Below are 18,707 nucleotides of genomic sequence, written 5' to 3'. Positions count from 1 at the left end.
GGACAAATAGAGTGCACTGCAAGTGGTAAATGCTTGATAAACAGTTACTAAATAATTTAAAAAATTCTCATATCCTCACTATTACTCATTTTAGGTGAAATGCATATCTCTACTGTGTGTGTGTATATATATATATATATATATATATATATACATATACAGTCTTTTGTCTTTTGTCTTTATAGGGCTGCACCTGCGACATATGGAGGTTCCCAGGCTAGAGGTTGAATCAGAGCTGTAGCTGCCGGCCTAAACCACAGCCACAGCAACTCGGAACCTGAGCTGTGTCTGTGACCTACACCACAGCTCAAGGCAACGCTGGATCCTTAACCCACTGAGCAAGGCCAGGGATCAAACCCATGTCCTCATGGATACCAGTTGAGTTCGTTAACCACTGAGCCATGATGGGAACTCCTCTACTGTATATTTTTTAAGATTTCCTTTAAGCTATCAAAATATCCACTGGCATTACAACTATTGCTGAAATAGCCTTCCATTAAGTGTCTATTGTGTATTTAGACTAGGCATAATATTCAAGTATTTCACCTAACTGCAAGAAATGTGGAACTTAGAGAGAAAACTGTTTTAAAGTTCCAATGATCTTAGTGCCTAAGACCTTCTATGATCTGTCCTCAAATTGCTGTGTCTCTCAATGGGCACAACAGCACAGAGGCCTTGAATTATTTTGAAAAAGATATTACCTTTTTAGAACAGCATCAAAATAGTTGTAGATACTCTACAGACATAGGATGGGCTCCATCCAAAATTTGGTTTGATGTAAAGACTGACGATGCCCCCTGTACACCCAAAGTATTTATTACTAAGCTCCCAGGCATGTCTGAAATGACTCAGAGAATAGGGAAAGGACTCTTGGAGACTCTGGGGCAGTTAGCAGTTGGGGTCCAGTTGAGGGTTCCTGTGTGGTTTGAATATTTCCACTGGTGCCAAAGAAAGGAGCACCTGGGCTTTCTTAGCTTGCCCAGATGGGGGGCAGAAGGTATGAGGGATGGGGTAAAACTTAAAAGTTGTCTGTAATCAAGCATCAAAAATTGAATCAGATACTTTATTATAGGAGTCCTCATGGGAAAAATCAGAATTTTGAAGGGAAAAGTGTAAATTTTCCCTTTTGTGTTGCTCTTAATGATCTATTTCATGGTGGGTGGGGAATCATTTCCTTTTGAGTGCTTAAGGCCTCAAAGGTTGTGACTGGCCCTGGGCCACAACATACCTTTCTGACCTTTTCTACTATTTTCTTCTTGGAACCAGTCGCCGGCCACACAGAATCAGGGGTCAGCTCTCTAATTCTGCATCTTTGCTCATACTCTTCTCTTGTCCTGGAAGCTTTTTCCATCCTATTTGCAAGTGTGAGTCTTATCCATTCTTCAATTTCAGTTTAAAGGCTTGAATCTTTTTTTTGTTCTGCCTCTTAGAAGAAATCACTGCTTCTTCTGAAGCCCCAAAGCATATTTTGTTTGGTCTGATAGCACTTATTGTTCTCTAGCTAGTCTCTGAAAGTGCCTGAAGACCAGAATCTAAGAAACTTGATTTATTTTTGTATCTCCTACACTGTCTTTCTTATAGGACATCAGCTCTAAGAGGGCAGGAACTTTGTTTTGCTCATGGTTATTCCTTTAACCACTTAGAACAGTGCCTGGCACAGAATAGGTGCTCACTATATACAATTTTGTAAATAAATAATAGATGAATGTTTATTGAATAAATAAAAGCTAAATTCATAAAGGCTTTCTGAAACTTGTATTAGATTCTTAAATTTCTTCTTTATGCATTAAAGAAGAGGGAAATGCATATTTTATTGAGAGTTTAGCATCGCAACTAGTTGAGTTGGCAGATTAATTAATTTAAAGGGTAAAATCAATATTGAATTAGGCATCCACAACTATGCATATCTGATATGCTTCTGTAACAGATAATCTAGCACTTTCAGAAACTGAGACTTTGATTGAAACAGGGAGTGTTAAATAACCTGTGATCACTGTGAAGGTACTTGGCAAGCACAGAAATTTTGCTTTTTCTGTTTTCAGAGATCTATGCAAAATATATATATATATATATATATATTTTTTAATCACAGCTGTAGGCAAAATTAGCAGGTGCTGAGAGGCTGGCCTCATCAGACTGTGCACAGACTTTCCTTCACTGTCCTTACAGGTACAACATTTAGTGGAGGCCAAATTAAGACAGGTTATAAGACAAAAAGTGAGCTCAATTACTGATGAGGTTGGTCTAAGTGAGGGCAGTCTAATGAGGAAAGGGAAATGAGGAGTCAATACTTGCAAAGAAGTTTGGCCTCAGTGCTCAAGGCCTAACTCTTCTCCAGGAGAATGTAAACCAAACACAGTTTGTGGAAGGTTACAGTCTCTCAACTCAGACATGTACTCCCCAAATTAAGGGTGTCAAATTCTAACATCAAAAATTCTAAGATAGGAGTTCCTGTCGTGGCTCAGTGGTTAACGAATCCGACTAAGAACCATGAGGTTGGGGGTTCGATCCCTGGCCTTGCTCAGTGGGTTAATGATCCAGCGTTACCGTGAGCTGTGGTGTAGGTTGCAGATGCGGCTCGGATCCCACGTTGCCGTGGCTCTGGCTTAGGCCGGCGGCTACAGCTCCAATTCGACCCCTAGTCTGGGAACCTCCATATGCCACGAGAGCAGTCCAAGAAATGGCAAAAAAAAAAAAAAAAATCTAAGATAAACTGGATTTCAACTGATAAACTGGATTTCAACTGATGGTGTTTGTTTCTATTTGTTTGGTTATTTGTTTTAAGGAAGTTTCCTTTCCTTTCTGTTTCTCTGTATCTTCTCATATTCAAGAACCTGCCTGCTCTTCACTCTGAGATTATACACACCACAGTGCAAAGGACAAAAGGAAAAGGAGAAGGATACCTGATTATAAACGAGAATGATCAATAGGACTAGGAGGACTGGTAAATTGATTACTTAGGAGCCTGGGGTAGATTATATACTCAACCCCTTGCATCTGCCCTGGCCTTGTGATTTGCTTTGAGGAAAGTAAAATTGTATGTAATTCAGAGGCCAGGCTTCAAAAGGAGTTGCAACTCCTTCCTTTTCCCGTTTTAGCTGCTACCATGAAATTTCCAGGTAAAAAACCAGTCTAGGAGTTTCTACTGTGGTGCAGTGGGATAAAAATCTGATTGCAGCAGATTGGGTTGCTGCAGAGATTTGGTTTCAATCCTGGCCTGGCACAATGCGCTAAAGAATCAGGTGTTGCCACAGCTGCAGAGTAGATTGCAGCTGTGGCTCAGATTCAATCCCTGGCCTGGGAACTTCCACATGCCCAGGTTGCAGCACCGCTCCCTCCTGCCCCCCAAAAAAGCTAATCTAGCTTACTGGAAGGCACTGTAAGGTGAGCGGCCACCTGGAGAAGAATTAAAACACCTCAGCCAAGAGTCAATCAATCACCAGATATTTGAGAGAGGTCATCTTAGATCTTGTATTTCAGCTGAACCCCCAGCTGAATGCAGCGTGTGTGAGTGAGCCTAGGTGAAATCACCTTTAGTTCTCACAAACCAAACCACAGATTTGTGAGAAATAAACAATCATGTTGTTTTGGTCCCTAAAATTTGGGATGATTTTGTTAGACGGCTAAAGATATTTGATGTGTAGCCTGATTGTGAGTTTTATATTTATTCAGTCTCCTTGGTAAGTCAATTATTTATTTCCACTTTCCAACTTAGGTTTTTCAAAATAATCAAATTTCAGCATCTTCAAATATTATGTATCTCTGAAGGGTCATTAATTTGTTCATTCATTCATCATTCATTCATTCATCCATTCACTCAATTTGGTGTTGCTCAAGAATCATATATGTGTCAGAAAGTAGCAAAATGAGACTTTAGAGGTAGGCTAGTACCCCTGGTTTTCAATTCAATATGGGCTGACAAAAAAGAAATAGAATAGATATCAACATCAAAAGTAGTAAAGGTAAGAATGGTTTCAGTTACTAAAATGCATATGTGTACTAAGTCATAATATAAATGTTTCTCTTGCCTTATTAAAAAAGTTTGAAGGCCGCTTGACAAGATCATGGAAAGTACTGCACAGTATCCTAAAATACTTGGATTTTCCCCTATAGTTTGAGGTGTTATTGAAGACTTTTAGGCAGGGTTATATACATGTTTTAGACTGATCCGTGTTGGTGTTTGTGTGACAGGTCTATTTGAAGGAGCAATGACAGAAGGAAGGAGAGGATTTAGAGGTCTAGGCTAAAAAAGCAGAAATACTTTCTTTTAATAAGGATTTATTAGGTTTGGAGAGAAAGGAGTAGACTGGAGAAGTGTTTAGAATTTTAGATCATAGAATTTAGATCAGAAAAACTGAGGCTGATGGAATATGGGAGTAAAGGAAAGGAAGGAATCATGGAAATGATTGATATTTGCAGGTTCTGACAGATATATGGGAAGTACTGCTATTCTTAATGGCATCAAGGGTGACACAGATTTCTATCTGGTATGAATGGCATGGCCATGAAAAGGGATAAATAATAGATAAGAGTAGCATTCGCATTGGGGCTTTATTAATTAATTTAGTTTCAGACATGGCAAGACCGCTGTTTGCAGGACATTCAAATAGCTAGATCTATGAGTTTGAAGCTGGAGAGACAGATGTGAGCATCATTAGATGGTGACTGAAACAAAGATGGTAGATAAGTAAAGAGACTATGAAGAGAGAAGCATGGGCGCCCCCAAAAAGAACTTCTAAATACTGGTGAAATCCTTGTGTGGTCAAAGTAAAAGGAATCCAAAATGATGGCAGAGGAGGAAAGCCAGAACCTGCAGTGTAACAGAAATCAATGAAAAGAATATTTTCGAGAAGGTTGGTTTTTAATATTGTCAAATGAAGCAGAGAGATGGAGGAGGATAAAAACTAAAAAAAAAAAACAAAAAACAAAAAACTCAAATTAGGCAATTAGGTCATTTATAAGCATATCATTGGAGAGGTGGGGGCAAGTAGCCAGATGGTAGTGGGTTAAATTAATAGACAGAAAAAGGATGTCTGGACAAGATTAAAAGGTGAGCTCCTTTCCAAACCTCCCTTGCACGAGTTCATTATATTCTTTGCCTCTGCATTAGCACAATTCAGGCCTCCATGGCCTCTTGCTTGGAGTATGGGCTCCACACTGTTTACTGTAAAGATCCTTGGATTTATTAAGAATCATAAGAATTGTGAAAAGAAAGAGACAATATATGATTGCACTTACTAAGCGCCAAGTACTCTGCCCACGGTTATACAGAGCCAATGGTAACCTGGTGGCAGGAGCATTTAACCTTTCCTGGGAGGTTTAGAAAACTTCCCAGAGAATGTGGCATTTGAACTGAATCTTGAGGAATGAGTGGGTTTTTCCCAGAGGATCAGGACATTTGAAGTAGATGGATAGCATGTATAAGAGGAACAAAAGAATGTGTGGCAAGAAGGTAGATGGGTGTCTTAGTCTACTCAGGCTGCCATAACACACACCACAGACTGGATGGCTCAGACAAAAGAACAAAAGAACTCTATCTTTCATAGTTATGGGGAATAGAAGTCCAAGGTCAGGGTGCTAGCATAATCAGACTCTGCTGAGTTCTCTTTCCTTGCCTTACAGATGGCTGCCTTCTTGCTGTGTCTTTACTTGGTAGAGACAGAGAAAGAGCCCTTCTCTTCTCATCAGAGCACCAGCCCCATGATGAAGGCACCACCCTCATGGTATCACCCTATTTCAATTATCTTCCAAAGGCCACATCTCCAAATACCATCACATCAAAGGTTGAGGCTTCAATACACGAATACTGGAGGGACACAATTTGGTCTACAACGCTCTGCCTCTAGCCCTCTATAATACACATTCTTTTTGAATGCAACATACATTTATTTCATCCCAACAGCTCATTCCAGCATCAACTCTAAAGTCTAAGGTTTAAAGTCTCATTTAAACATTATCTAAAGCAGGCATGAAGGAGACTCAAGGCATGATTTGTCCCGAGGCAAAATTTCTCCAGCTGTGAACCTAGGTAAACAGGTGTTCTGAGATCCAATTTCCAATATGTGTGTGTGAGGGGTAGTTTAAAGGTTCATTACTACAAGACTGCTCCCTACCACTTCTGACACCAGTCACAAGCCCAGGTTGTTACCTGTGACTTTGACTAACTGGTTACAGATTGGAGGTTCCCATGACCACCTCCTCAGACTTCAGATGCAATTTTCAAGTCCAGATTATTAGTGAACTTATGTCTGGCCTGCTATAAATTAGAGGTTTCCACAATCCCCTCTCCTTTGGTTTAACAAATTTGCCACAGGGTCTTGCAAAACTCAGAAAAAAATTTTACTTACTAGATTACTAGGTTATTGTGAAAGGACATAATTTAGGTATAGCCAATTGGGAGAGATGCGTAGGGTAAGGTATGTGAGAAAGGGCATAGAACGTTACAGGTGTGTCACTTTCCCCAAATCTCGATGTCTTCACCAATTAGACATAGCCAAATGAGAGAGGTGCATAGGGTAAGGTATGTGAGAAAGGGCATGGAGCTCTCCAGGTGTGTCACTTTCCCAAAATCTCTATGTCTTCACCAACCCAAGAGCTCTCCAAACTCTGTCCTTTGGGTTTTTATGGCTTCATTACTTAGGCTGCATTGATTAAATCATTAGCCATCTGTGACTGATTTAACCTCCAGTCCCTCTTCACTCCCTGGAAATCAGGGGGTGGGACTGAAAGTTTTAACCCTCTACCCCGGGTTTGTTCCCCTGGTAAAGGGCCTCTGATTCTTAGGTGTGGTCCAAAAGTCACCTCATTAACATAGTAAGAGATACATCTGTAACTCTTATCACAGACAATTCCAAGGATTATATTAGCTCTGTGCCAGAAATGGGGATGAAGATACATATATTTATTAGTATAAATCATCACATCACACTGTGGAATCAGACAAGTTTTGTGTTTCCAAAATACAATGGTGGGACAGGCAAAGGATAAACATTTCCAGTTCAAAAGGGAAAAATTATAAGAAAGAAATGTGTGATGGGTCCCAAGCAGATTCAGTACCCAGCAAGGTAAACTCCACCACCTCCCAAGACTCAAGATTAAGCCCCTTTGGTTCAAGGAACCACCTTCCTCAATCACTGGGGCAGCAGTCCTGTTCCCATGGTTCTCCTCATCAAGGGTTGCACCTCCAAGGTCTGCTGGGCAGGGATCTTATACCTTAGGCTTCCGGTATCTCTGCTTCCATGGTTCTGGATGACCTCAACCCTCATAGTATTGATACAAACTTCCTGTCTATCTTCTTCAATCCAATTTGACAAGGTTCCTCTCATATAGTCCCATAATCTCTTTACTGAGTGATAATTTGACCCCTGGTATTCTCTTCTGAAAGTGCTTTCTCATTTTTTGCAATGTGGACAGGATAAGAACCTAAATCCTTGCGTTTTGGTTCCTTTTTGACAAACTGTTCCTCCTTCATTTCACCTCTCTCTTCCTGCATTTTATCACAAGCAGTCAGAGGAACCAACTTTAATATTCTGTTTAGGAATCTCCTCAGCTAAATATCCAGTTTCATCACTTGAAGTTAGACCTTTCACACAACACTGGAACATGAACACAATTCAGCCAAGTTGTGTGCCATTTTATAACAAGAATTGCCCTTCCTCCAATTTCCAGTAATATGTTTCCACCTGAGACCTTACCAGAACTCACCCCTAATGTCCATATGTCTATAATATTCTGTTAATAATTACTTACATATTCTCTAAGAAGGAGGGAACTTTCCTTCCAGCTCTCCTTTTTTCTTCTGAGCTCTTAAAATAATTACCCTTCATGGCAATGTTAGCTTCTTCTAGCATGCTCCTCTAAACTCTTCCAGACTCTATTACCCAGTTCCAAAGCGACTGCCACATTTGTAGGCATTTTTTTATAGCAGCACCCCACTACTCAGTACCCAAATCTTAGTCTGGGAACCAATAATGTATGATGAGACTTGCTATAAGGAATTGATTCACACAGTTATCAAGGCTGAGAAGCCCCAGGATCTGCAGTCAGCAAGCTGAAGACCATGGAGAGCCAATGGTAGGGTTCTAGTCTCCTGAGAGCCAGGAGAGCCAATGATTTAATTCCAGTACAAGTCCAAATCCAAAGGCAGGAGACAACCAACGTCCCAACTCAAAGACACTCAGAAAGAGAGCAGATTCTCTCTTATTCTGCCTTTTTAATCTATCCAAACATTCAATGAATTGGATGCAGCCCACCCATACTGAGAAGAGCAATCTCTTTACTTAGTCTACTGATTCAAACGCTAATCTCATCCAGAAATATTCTGAGACACACCCAGAATAATGTTCAACCAAATATCTGAGCACCCCATGACCCAGTCAAGCTGACACATAAAACTAACATTGCAGTGTGTATGGAGGGGCTTGTGGGGATTGAAGTTGAGTGGGCAGGGCTGGAGTCATTTAAGAGCACACATGGAAAGACTTCTAAGACTTTTTGTTCTCTTTTAGCTAATAAGGAAGCATTTAAGTCTTTTAGAAGCAAAGACAAAGGATTAGAATTGTGCTTTAGTTTTTTTTTTAATTAACATCTCTGGTGGTGATTGAAATTTCTTCAGAAATTCACTCTAAAGACCCAAAAATCTGGTTAAGAGAGGACACTATTTAGAGGCAATCCAATCGAGATTCATATCCTGACTTATTATTTATGTGAATTTGGCAAGTTACTTAACTTCTTTCTAGGTCTCAGTGTTTCCCTCAGCAATATAGAAATTACAGAAAGTCATGTGGGTTAAATGCTATCATGCCTAAAGTAACCGGAAAAAAGTACCTTTCTCTGATTGTTAGCTCTCCTACCCTTTCTGTGGATCCAGTCAGCCTAGATATGCAGCCTATATCAGCATATTTTCATTAATATAGGGACCACAATATTAAAAAAAATCACATTTCTGCTTTTGGAATTTCATTTTACTATTTATAAAAAAGGAGTTGATTGATTGAAGCAAGTGCACTGATTTTCTGTTTTATTATGAAAAATTTCAAAACGTACGAGAATATGGTTAAATAAACTTTCATATACACATCATCCATTATCAAGATTTTGCACATGAGCTTTATTGTTGCCTTTTTGTGAAGTATTTTAAAGCATCCAGACATCACAATTTTCCACTGCTCCTGAGATATGGGTATACTGCTATATAACTAAAATGCATTATCACATCTAACAACACTAAGTACATAATCATGTGTTCTCAACAACAATGATAGTTCTGTGTACTTTTAGAACTATTCATATCATAGGGGCTTCATGAATAAATGCATAGAAATTGGTAGGTAAAAATCAATTTGTCACTTCCAAATATATATGTAATTTTAATAGTCCAAACAAGAGTTGTCCAGTTAGGCTGGCTTATGATTTGAAACACATAATTTAGTATAAGTTAATTATATTCACATAAAGGCTTGTGCCATTGATAATGGTGACAGTTTAAATTTGGCAAATCAATACTAATGCAAAAATAGAAGCCACAAGGGAAGGCTTCAGAACATTACCAACAGATTAGCTTTGCTTGTATTCTCCATAAAAATGTGTGTTTTATCTGAATTAAAAAGCCACTGACATTCAATTCAGTGATATATGTGTGTGCGCGTGTGTATCAGAGAGCGCGAGAGGGAGAGAGAGAGGAAGGAGTAGAGAGAGAATGTATAATACCTTCTCTCTTTTTAAGTGAAGTTACTGGAGAGCAATGACTTTCTTCATAAATTAGACACAATAACAAAGCCTTATTGTTGAAATTGTTCTTATGCAAGTGTAACCAACTACTCAAATCAAAAATGTCTTTATCCTTGAAACTGACCTTATCCTAGTCATGGATTGTTAGCGTTAATATTCAAGCTTCCTAATTATTTTTTGAAAGGCTGTTGCAGGAGAATTGCGTGTGGAATATATAACGATTTATTTAGTCTCACAGTCCCTCATACATAGGAATCAAAGAAAAAAGAAAGAAAATAAGCTAATTCTTTGATATGAGTGGAAACAATTGCCTATGAATTAGTTTAAGCAGTTTATAGCACAAAATTAAAAATAGTAACATAAGAATCTGATTTTTAAAAATGTTCTTGTTATTCATACCACCTATCCATATTTGAAACATCTGTCTTTTAAATGCTTCAAAGTAAGATATTTTAGCCTTGTACTGTGTCCATGAAATTAGATTCATCCAAGTGAAGTGCTAAACTTCTAGAGGTTATTTACTTCCACAGTGAATTTCTGTGAGTTTATCTCAGGAAAGAAATATTCACAAACCTAGACAATTGTTGTGAAATAAAAGGATAACGATGGTACAGAGTTTGTAGATCACTGTTTCCCCATATAAGTCTAATAAAACAAAGCCAAAAATGAGTTACATCAGCACAATAAAACGTTTGAAAAAAATTTAGCCAGACAACTGGTTATCTTTAACAAGAAAGAAAAAAAGATTTAATTCAAATAGGTTATTAGCTAAATTCTATTTCAGTTTTCTCCCAGTATTTGTGTGGCATATTGGATTTGCTCTGTTGTGGATGATATAAGCCAGAAGATTAAAAAATGAAGGTAAGCTATATTCCTTTACAACCTTGGTGCCTTGGAAGTACTTTTTGAACTTCAAGGGATTATACATGAACCACTCAATGTTGCAGCAGTGTCTATCAGGAGACGCAGCTTCAAAAAAAGCCAGGCCTATTTTTAATATGGGTACAAGAATATTTTGGCTTCAAAAAGACAAGAAGCCACTTAATATCTCCATTAGGATATCTAGTAATTGTCTCAGACTCAACCAGTCCAAAAGGTCATCTCCTATCATGGCTTACCCTACCTCAGCTGCTCAGGCTAAGAAGCTCTGCTTAGAGTCATCCTAGACTCCTCTTCCACAACTCACTTCCAGTGTTCAGAGAATCCTGCAGGCTCCATCTTTAAATGTATTTAGAACCCATCCACTTCATCATCACCATCTGGCTCCAAGCCACCCCATGCCTCCTCTGGATTATTGTAGCAGCTGCCTAACTGGTGTCATTTTTGCTCTGGTCTCTCTACAGTCTTGCCTCAACATAGCAGCCAGGATGTTCTGTATTATGCCCTATAAGATTCTGCTTTACTTGATTTACAGGTTACTCTGCTCCTCCTTTTCATTTCTCCTCCAACACACCAGCCACATTCATGCCCCAGGGCTTTTGCACTTGTTAGTTTCTCTGCCTAGAACATTTTTACCTTAGATATCCACACAGATAGCTCTCTCATCTCTTTCAAACTTTTATTTAAAAATTATCATCTTAGTGAGGTCTTCCCTGGTTTCCACATTTAAACTTGCAATCACCCCCAATGTGCATTGTTCTTTTTATCAGCTTTCTTTGCCTTTGTAGCACTCTCCACCAACTAAGCCATGACATTTTTTTTAATTTACTTTTTATTGTCTGTCTCCCCAACTAGAATGTAAGCTCTTTGAGGGCAGAGGGTTTTGTTTTTAATTTTTTTTTCTTTTTTATGGCTATACATGGGGGTTGAAATTGGAGTTGCAGGGCCTGGTCTGTGTAACAGCCATGGCAGCACTGGATCTGAGCCATATCTATGACCTATGTAGTAGCTTGCAGCAACACAGGATCCTTAATCCACTGAGCAAGGCCAGGGATTGAATCCCCATCCTCACAGAGACAACATCGGGTCTTTAACCCACTGAGCCACAATGAGAGCTCTGGCAAAGGGTTTTTTTTTTTTTTTTTTTTAATTATGTGCCTTGTGCTTAACTGAGTATCTGACACATAGTAGATGATAAATATGTGTTAAATAAATGAACAAAGGTACACATGAAACTTTTTACTAGTATTTTGCATTCCTCAACCTCATTTGTTGGAATTGCAGTATATCTTATATGGATATAGCTCAGGTATTGAGACCTTGAAATTATTTACAATTTTTAATAAAAATCAATGTAGCATGCATGTTCTGTGTCTGCTTCCTTGGGTGTATGGGAGTGTATTTCTTTAGGGTAAAGAGATTTACATTTTTTAACCTTTGCTAAGCTGGAATTCTACTTCCTGGAATTCCTTCTCTTACATAGAAAGCATTTTTCATGAGATTTGGTAGGTGAAAGTTAGCAGGAGCCATATTGTTTTTACTGTTGGAAAGTAGTTCTAGCACCAGGTACTGCCTCAGCTCATGTACCCTGCAGCTTATCTTCCAGCTCCCAGGACTGCCCTGGGATAGAAGCTGGGCCACGTTAGGCCAGCCCAGCCAGACCACCTGCTTTAGCTTTTCCACCTCCTGGGAAAAGTGTATGTTTAGTCTTTGATGGCATGTGCTGGCTCCTCCCTTAGGACACCCCAATCACCCAAATGAGAGGTTTGGTGTTGCTAAGAGTCTAACGCAGATTCCCACCTTCCTCGTGGCTTCAGTCTCAGACTCCCAGGTTCCAGTTCATTCTTTCTTCCCCCCACGTTACTTCCATCCTCCCTTCCTGCCTGCCTGCCCTGTGGATTTCATGCTCCAGGACCAGACACAAAAAATAACAACCACACATCGACTGTGAAATAAGCTCCAAAAATTTCATTAGATAAAACCCAAATATATGTGTTTATATCCTAGAGGTTCTGCTTCTCTGAGGAAACACAGGTAGGTAATGAGGAACAATGTGCTGGGCCATAGGATTTATACATTTTTAAAATTTTAATAGATTAAAAGTTTGATCTCCCATCTATGAAACATGGGAAGCATTTCTCCCAGGGATCTATAAATTACAAATCAGTTTCATTTGTTTGCACTTTAACAACCTGAGCAGATAGTAGAGTGTATTTTCACCCTGGGAGGGTGGCTGTGGAGGAAACCAGGGAAGGGAAACACAGGTAATATGAGACCAAATGATGTATGGTATTGTCTGCACAGCTGGCCTCAGTTAACAGGACCACTGTGAATCAATTTACATTTTAAATACTTTTGTGATGCCAGAAATCAGAAACATAATTTCAACAAAATAAAAGCTTAGACTTTTTTCTTTTTTGTCAAATGACATTGAAGGTTTGTTGTTCATGAACAAAAGCAATTTTCCTCAGTGGATGCATTCTTTCTCTTGGCAGATGTTGGACAGATGTTTTTACTATAGACACATGGTGACTTACAGGAACAAAACCCTCCTAATTACTCAAAGCAGCCAAAAACTGTGTTTCATAACCTAGTGATGGAATTAAAAATGTCTCATGTCGGAGTTCCCGTCATGGCTCCGTGGTTAACGAATCCGACTAGGAATCATGAGGTTGCAGGTTCGATTCCTGGCCTTGCTCAGTGGGTTAAGGATCCAGTGTTGCCGTGAGCTGTGGTGTAGGTCGCAGACGCGGCTCAGATCCCACGTTGCTGGGGCTCTGGCGTAGGCTGGAGACTACAGCTCCGATTAGACCCCTAGCCTGGGAACCTCCGTATGCCACGGGAGTGGCCCCAGAAAAGGCAAAAAAAAAAAAAAAAAAGACCCCCCCCCAAAAAAAAAAGATCTCATATCTTAAAACATTCACATTAAGATATCATAATAGCTTGTTTTTCCTTTGATCATTTCTACACCCTAAGAGTAAGTTCCTTAGGACTCTGTCCTTATAAAGGCCCAGTGCAATGTTTTAATTTCTTGCCCCCTTGTTATTACTGATTGAAATGGGTTTTGGAAGATAGAGTCCTCTTTAGATTTTCTGGTTTCTCTCCTCTGTGAAGAGTTTCTATCAAGCACTAGTGTCTAAAGATGTCAATAACCAAAGGCCATTTTAAAAAGTGAAGGAGCTTTCCACTTTGAAAAGATGTGGGGGTGGAGGGATGTGCTTAAGGGAGCAGGGCCTGCCTGCCTCTGACATTGTGTGTGGTGGGCATCCAAGGCTGATCTTGGCAAACCAAGCTTCACACTAGAAAGTGGTTGTGACTGATCCACAGAGTCCCAGAAGTGGGTCCACGAGTGCCTTTAACAATATCAACATTCCTAGATGGCCTTAGGCTCAATAACTAGGACAAGTAAATTCTTGTGTGATTTTTTATTTTGTTTTACAAAAACTAGATGAGCTCAGACAATAGTTATCTTTTTCTTGAAAGATGAACTCCCTTCAGCAAAGACCCACAATGACTCAGGGTCTCTGGGGTTCTCTGACTCTTATCTCTGCTGGTAGCCAAGGGCCTGAGATAGCTGGGAAAGAGCAGGAATTCAAGCTGCTCTGCAATGAGATATTTCACTAACCAGTCCTGTTTGTATTCCAAAGGTGTCGAAAATGTACTCTTGAGTCACTCTCCAGGGACCTTAAAACATGTTCTAGTCTCCTCAGGTGAGAGTTAGGGAGGTGTACAAACTTTGGAACAGCTTTACTGATAATAAAATCTGAACAGAGTTGTGGAAGTTCTGCTTTACTCTGGTCCCTAATGATCAAGTTCTTTGAGTACAGGTGTTTTCACTTCTCAGAAATTCTTTTTTCTTGTTAAAACTCCATTAAGGTTCACTACAGTTGAACCCCTTTCAGGGCATTTCTTGCCAAGGGTTCTGTCTTTGGTCCTTCTCATTATCTAAATTTTCGGTGAGCAGGGCACATTCAGCACAGTCATTCTTGGCTGGCTTTGAACACTCTGCCTTTGAAGTCCCCGTGGTTTAGTTTTCCTGCTCCTAAGAAGAAATAACTTACTTCCTAGACCTGACTCTGATATAGTTTCCTTTCCTCTTCATGTCACAGAGGGTCTCCATTCTGGGAAGTGGCATTTAGGCTTCTGGAAGGGGTAATGTGGTAAAGAATGGCATAGACCTTTCATATGTAACTTTGGGTCCAGGGTAGATGACTGGCACAGCAGTGACCTCAAATGCTATCTGATACCAACCAGCTCATTCTCACTGATTTCCCTCCTCTACCAGAGAGCAAGTACCTCCAACCTTGACAGACATTCCCTGATACACAGAGTTCCACACCCAGCTTCCTCTGCCTAGCTTTCTCCTTTCATTGTTCTAAGACACAGCCCCAGGCATGGGTTTCTACCAACCTTATTTCATGGAGTAGTAAAAAGCAGGAAGCTCAGAGCCAGGCTGTGTGAGTTTCAGACCTGGCTTTTCACTTACTAGTTGTATAAACTCAGGCAAATTACTTGGTCTGTGTCTCAATTTCCTCATCTGTAAAATGGGGGATAAAAATAGTATATTTACAGCATAGTGTTGTCTGTATGTATTGAATTAATATATGTCTGTTTTCTTGAATAGTGCTGGTTGATAATAAGTCCAATGTAAGGGTTGCTTATTATTTTCTGACATACTTGAAATACTGCAGGTATTTCCAAAGTATTTCTTTCTTTTTAAAGGACAGTTCTGGATTACTGATCTTTTTTAAGTTAAAAGAATGTGCAGATTCTTCAACTCTCCCTTCTCCCTTTACTTTTAATTTCCTCTCTGTTCTTGATTAGGGGGATAAAGAACAATGAGTCCAGTGCAAAGGGCTCCTTGGGAAGCACTTTGGAATCTTTGATGGTCCTAATGGTGTGTCTCCTGATGATCTCAATGTTTGTAACACAGCGTCAATGGCTTTCTTCATGTAATAGCAACAACTACACAGAAGTAGGAGTAGCTGCTTACCATGGACTGGACCTTGTGATAGGTATATAAACCTGTAGTCTGTCTCTTCCCAAACTTAAGCTTAACTTGTAGAAACATGGTGGTAAATACCAGATGAAACTGCTAAGAATGTAGAAGTAATTTCCTCTGGGAAGGGGAGATACGGAAAGGAATGGATGGGCAGGGGACTGTAGTTGTGTTGTTGTTGTACACTTTGTAGAATGATTTGACTCTACCTATTTCTTCTGGTATTTATCACCATTATCAAGAAATATGCTTATACTTCAATTTCTTGACTTTTTTCCGTTTTATATATTATCTCATGGTTTCTCATTATTGGAAGGTGAGGAATTATCTCTCTTATGGCCCTTCTCCCATTATCTTAATATATTCTGGTTAGCTCAATACTGTTTTAGACAGTATACTGAGATAAATACTATTTACAGCTGAGCCATGCGGCATATTTTTATTTTATTTTGTTGTACAATGCTGAGTATTCTTATCTATTACTTTTGTTTACTTTTTCTATGTATCAATCACATATTTATGTGATCCTGATTTCTTCAAACATATCTGATAATTATCAGATTTGGTTAGTTTGTGCTACCTTTCCACACCTTCCCCTCTCCAATCTTCCTGCTTTGAGGCAGTCGTTACTCTGGTTCTTTCCTTACCATATCAGAAGAATCTACTTCTCTCCTTTGTTGGATTTCTTGTTTCCTGAAGCTCATGTCTTCCTTTTCTTTGTCAAGTGGAGTACATCTTTCATTGGTCTCCTGAGAAGGGGGACAGAGGAGATAAATTTGTTGAGGTTTTCACATGTGTCTATTTACTATCAATTATACCCACAACGATCTGCAAAATAGTTTTTATTATACTCATTTTATTGATAAGAAAACTGAAGTTTAAAGGGGCTTTAAAAATCTGCCCAAGTTCACATCCCTATAATGAAAGTAGAATTGAGAAATTGGCAGAGTTGTACATACACATACAGACACACTAGAATCGGCTAGTACCTTTTGTGATTCATTCATTTTATTTTTACAGAAATAAGTTTTAGAGAATTAATCTGAAGAGTTTACATTTTTCTTCCCTTCATTGTACTTTTTCCCTTTCTAGTTTTGCGTAGGATAATTAATTCATCACTCTTTTTGAATGATAATCCTGGATTTTAAAATTCTACAATTAGAATATCAGTTTGAAGATTAAAAGATAATAATGGGAAAATTTTACAGATATAGAAAATTGTGTTTGACTACACTATATCGTATAAATGTTAGTTTGTATACTATTTTTTTCATGGGTATAATATAAATAGCAATAGGACAATCTAAATAAGGATTTATAACTGCTGAGTAATTAGGCAAATTATCTTAGAAATACTAGCTAAAGTAACAATTCTACACTCTCAATTCTTTACTGAATTATATGATTATTAAACTTGAAATCTAGGCATTGACCTAGATGACCTTGAGTTCTCTCCTTTAACCCTATCATGTAAAAATTACTTCATAAAAATGAGGAACTGGTATAAAAATGACATCAATGTTTAATTCCTCCATTGCTTCTATGAACTGAATGTTTGTATCCTCTCAAAATTCATGTTGAAGCCCTAACCCCCAATGTGATGAAATTGGGACATGGGGGCCTTTGGGAGGTAATTAGGTTTAGATAAGGTCATGCGGGCAGGGCCTCCATGGGGGAATAGTGTCTTTTTAAGAAGAGAGACCAGAGTGCACTCTCTTTTCTCTGCCTTGTAAGGACATTGAGGGAAGGTTTCTGTTTACAAACCAGGAAGACGGTTTTCACAATTAACCACATTGTTTGGCATATTGATCTTGGAATTTCCAGCTTCCAGAACTGTGAGAAATACATGTTTGTCACTTAAACCACCTGGTCCATGGTGTTTTGTTATAGAAGCCAAGGCATACTAATAAAATAACCTCATTTATTAAAATTTGGGATGTTTTAAGATCTAGGATGTAATATCACAAGGAACATTTAATACTTAAGAGAACACTTTATATGTTGGTCTAAGATACCATGTAATTTGAAGGGCTATATATTGTTTTTTTCAAAATCAGAGCTCTACAGTTGGAAACACTGGGATTCAAGTTTTACTCCTGCCACCATTGGCTGTGGGAATTTGAACAAGTTTCTGCATTTGTGATACAGCATTGATAAGGCCCACCTTGTGAGAGTTAAGAGACTAATGTCCATCATGTGCTTAGCATCATGCATATGTGTAATAAGTACACAATATAGATTAGATGGCTTTTTAAAAATGACTTACATTTATTCTCTCACTTTCAATTGGTAAAAAAAGGCCCACATCATAAGTGGTTTCTTGACTAAGATTGTCTGTGTTAATCAGCATCAAATCACAAGACAGAAAACACAAAGTGTTTTGAACAAGGAAAGTTTAATACAAAGAATTATTAATAGTTGAATGAAGTAGCATAGAGTTAATTTGTGAAAATTACAGAGAATTGTGAAGGATACAGGGGTAGCAGATATAAGGAATGGCCACCACCTCTCGGGTGAGATACAGTGTCCAAGGAATGACCCTCGTCCCACCCAGGCTGAGATCCATGCCTCCTTTCAGGGACTGGGACGGCTGCTACATGCAGAAAAGTCACTGTGGAGGTATGTATACTGGTAGGACTTGTCAGATCTTCCCTCTAGCTTGTCCGAGAAGGCTGCTTACAGAGAACTATCAAGCCTCACAACTTGCAAGCTGCTGGGGATATTAACCACTGATCACCAGATGCTGGTGCAACTTGGAATTGGGGAGTCTGCCCTAAGAAGGAGTCTAGTCTACTTCTGTGTGTGGCCTGGACCAGAGCACTTTCAGGTTATCTGGACAAAATAAATGTTAGCTGCCTGGGTTGCTAGATGACAAAACTTGCACGGTTCTAGGCATCAGTATACCTAGGTGGGGCATCAATTTGCACTGCCTGGGGTTCCTGGCTATTCCACTACTGCTTGAGTTGAGAGCTATAAAAAGTGTACTATAGCTAGATATTGGGGAAAGATGTATTCTTCTTAAACTCAGCACAGGAGGGCAAGCATTGGAAAAAAAAGTACTCTGGGAAGAGAACCAAGAAAATCCTTTTCTCCCAAATCT

General features: G+C 39.1%; 1 pseudogene; it reads right to left on the bottom strand.

Moving 5' to 3' along the window:
• The window catches only part of LOC125110782 (gamma-secretase subunit APH-1B-like), a 156,624-nt pseudogene extending 138,451 nt beyond the window's left edge, over positions 1–18,173 (bottom strand).
• Between the last annotated feature and the right edge of the window lie 534 nt (positions 18,174–18,707).

The sequence above is a fragment of the Phacochoerus africanus genome, chromosome 1, assembly GCF_016906955.1.
Source record: "Phacochoerus africanus isolate WHEZ1 chromosome 1, ROS_Pafr_v1, whole genome shotgun sequence".
In the NCBI taxonomy this organism is placed as follows: domain Eukaryota; kingdom Metazoa; phylum Chordata; class Mammalia; order Artiodactyla; family Suidae; genus Phacochoerus; species Phacochoerus africanus.
The sequence above is the reverse complement of the archived record's forward strand: the minus strand, read 5'-3'. Positions and strand labels throughout refer to the sequence as shown.